General features: G+C 34.4%; 1 protein-coding gene across 10 annotated transcripts in view; it reads right to left on the reverse strand.

Moving 5' to 3' along the window:
- LOC117178167 (protein groucho-like) overlaps positions 1–3,388 on the reverse strand; it is a 397,186-nt gene that overhangs the window by 190,035 nt on the left and 203,763 nt on the right. The gene's annotated exons all lie outside the window — the stretch shown is intronic.

Below are 3,388 nucleotides of genomic sequence, written 5' to 3' on the forward strand. Positions count from 1 at the left end.
CCCCTTCCTCCCACTCCAAATTCCCCATAGTATAGGCACCTCCCCCTAACCCCCACTCCAAATTCCCCATAGTGGTCCTATTCTACTCACTTGGGGTTCCGTCAGCTTAACGCTAAGGTAACGTAACCTCCGGGTTTAAAAAAATGGTGGATCATTAAATTCGCAATAGGGCATTAAATGAGGTTTAAATGAGCCCTTAATTATGGTGGAGGTCTGAATGAAATATAACATTTTTTTACGTGGGGTCCCGTCAGTTTAACGTTAAGCTATCGTAACCGCTGCTTTAAAAAAAATAGTGGAGCATTAAATTTGGCAATACGTCGTTGAATGAGTCTTAAACGAGCCTTTAATTATGATGTAGGTCAGAATTAGATATAACATTTATTTCCCGTGGGGTTCTGTCAGCTTAGCGTTTAGTTAGCATAACCCCTTGTTTTTTTTAAATAGTGGAGCCCCTAATTATAAAATAGGTCTTAACTCGATTCGAATATGTGGTTTCGTCAGCTTAACATACGTCTTTGCAACGAGACGCGTCTCCATATCAGATGGACATGCAGTCAAACACCCAGGTACAGACTTTTCAAAAATGTCCACAGAAACTCATTTTGAAACTAATAGACTGTGTATTTATAGTAAAATGTTAATAAAAATGTATCAAATTTACTATAAAAGTTACTGAACTTCGTATGCAGTAACCTAATGTCGTAAATGTAAGTAACCTTAGTAATTGAAATGTGTCGGAATTTTCCGAACATTTCTGTGTGGATAGTTGCAGGCACACGAGATCGAATGACGGATAAAAAATATACATTGTCTATAGTTTCGAAATTTTCCTTAACATTTGCCCTGAAAAAGATGGCAAAGAGTTTAGAATTATGGAAAATTCCGTCACGTTAGCCCTGAACAAGCAAGAAAATGGGTTAAACATACGGAAAATTCCGTAGCTATAGACAATGTGTAAAAAATATGGCGATTACAAGGGTGGATACAAAAAGAAGGATTAGGATCATGTGACGAGTGGATCACGTGACCACATTCATATCTCACCGACACTTTTTTTATTTACCAACTTAATTTCACACGAAGTGCCACATCAAGTTGAAAATTTAGGATAATAAATAAGAAGCACTAAGGACGGTGGGACTCGCTCTATACTTTAATAATAATGCAAAAAGCAAAAAAAAAGTATTTACAAAAAATTTTTTTTCATAATTATACAAATTTAGGACCAGACCCGCCATTCTTAGTGCTTATTGTTTAGTATCCCAAATTTTCAACTCGATGTGGGGCTTCGTATGAAAATAAGTTAGAAAATTAAAAATGTTTCGGTAAAATGGGAATCTGATCACGTGACCCACTCGTCACATGACCATAAGGGGAAAAAATGGCAGGAATAGAAAATCTTTATCTCTCCTTATCACAAAAAGATCTTTTTCTATCTTGTAACACCCCGCAGGATATACGTAAAAATCTACGAGGAAGAAAGAAAATAAAACCAATAGCTACTGAATATTCGTGTTCTACTTTCAATTCGTTCAAGGAAGCGACAGCTTCTGTTTCGTCCATTATTTTTGAAGCTCGCAAGCTTGCGACAAGGTTATAAGTGACATATAGGTCGTAAAGGATCGTAGAAAATAAGAAAAAATAAGGAAAAGTAATAAATAAGAAAAACTAAAAGAGAAAAGAGTATCGGAAACGAAAGAAACAAGGAAAGCTCAATCACCATATCAAAAACTCCGAGCTGAGAGATCCCTATTGAATAATCAGAGTGGAAATTATCGGGTTTTCCCGCTCTTATTGGATTCCACTCACCTACGTAAAAACATACAAAAAACAAATACCGTTCCAGATATACAGAAGTGAATAACCAAGCCAGGTCTGGTATTTCAAAACGTACCTATTCCCATACTCCATATTATTTCTCTATATGATGCCTCGACTTTTCTGGAATTTCGATCATCGTGCGCGCTCGTCGATGCAGATTAAAAGATAGCTAGGAAGCTTCATACCAAAGAAATGGGTTGTAGTCGTTAATGCGAATGAAAAAGTTTCGAAATTGTGGTATTTCAAGTGAGTGAGATAGCGATACCGATAGGGGACGAAATTGCCTTCAGATTTTCTGGATTAGCTGGTTTTAGAGGTGGTTTGGCCTAAGAAGGAGAGAGATTCAAATTTTACTTTCTGTTACTCTCTGCATTCATTTTTATCGTTTATTTGTACTGCTTTGTTCAATTAAAAGTCCGGGCAGGATTACTTAAAAAAGCATTGGTTACAGTACCAAAAGACTGCGAAAATAACGGGAAATTTCATAGGTATTTATTATTATACAATAATAACTTTTTTATATAATAATAGATTTAATATTATTTTTTTCTGATTAGAGTGAATAGTAAAAGTTGTATATGTACCATGAGTAATATTAGAGACTATGCAGTATAAACTTGTTCAAAAAATATGTTATTTTCTTGCGGTCAAGTTAAAGTGTCTTAACCTGCATTTACTTATACTGCTTTGTTGAATTTAAATTCTAATTTTTCTATAGAGTTTTAGATTGTCATCTAAATAATCATCATTCTTTTCATGCAAACTGCCTCTATCCCAATGAACAAATTATTGGATTCAAGACGTAATAAAGACCATAGGAGGTTGGCACTTAGTTACATTTAAAATAAAGTATGTATTCAATGTGCCAATTTCAAATGGTCCTTTTCCAGCTGCATTCTTATATCTTCAGTTGAGTAAATATTTTTTAGGGGCAAAAAATATAGGCCTTGACTCAAAAAAACAATTTCTTTGGTGCAATATTTCTTTAATATACACACGCTGAAAAATGCTGCCTCATTTCAATGAAATCTATTCTTTGAATTGATAAATACGTATTTAAATTAACTAAATCAGCCATGTGATAAAAAATTTAGATTTCTTGGAATATATACGACTTATTGCAAGTAATAATTATTTACATTAAAAAAATATTTAAAAATTGATATATTTCATTCGAAAAATCGAACAAAGGAAATACTTATTTAAAATTAATCAATCCAAATAACACAGAAAAACGCTGGTCTTAAATTTGTTGCAGCTCAAATTACATTGGTCTCCCAATGAAAATTTGAGAGGATTCTTAGTCTCAAATTTAATCCTCTGAATGTAGGTACACATCTGGGCATTGAGGGGATGGTATCATTTGGAGACTGAATTTTAGCACATGCCGAGTTGTGGCAGTGGTGTCAGAACGCGAATATCTCTGAGGTCTATCGAGCTAGCACCTCCATAAACGAAATTCCCAAATTTCTTTATGTCAGAATTTTGGGCTTTTTTTGGGCTGTATTGCCGATTTTTGGTCTCCGCTACTTTTTGTGAAAATTCAAATTTTGAGTGGAGGTGC

Source organism: Belonocnema kinseyi, chromosome 8 (assembly GCF_010883055.1).
Source record: "Belonocnema kinseyi isolate 2016_QV_RU_SX_M_011 chromosome 8, B_treatae_v1, whole genome shotgun sequence".
Lineage (NCBI taxonomy): Eukaryota > Metazoa > Arthropoda > Insecta > Hymenoptera > Cynipidae > Belonocnema > Belonocnema kinseyi.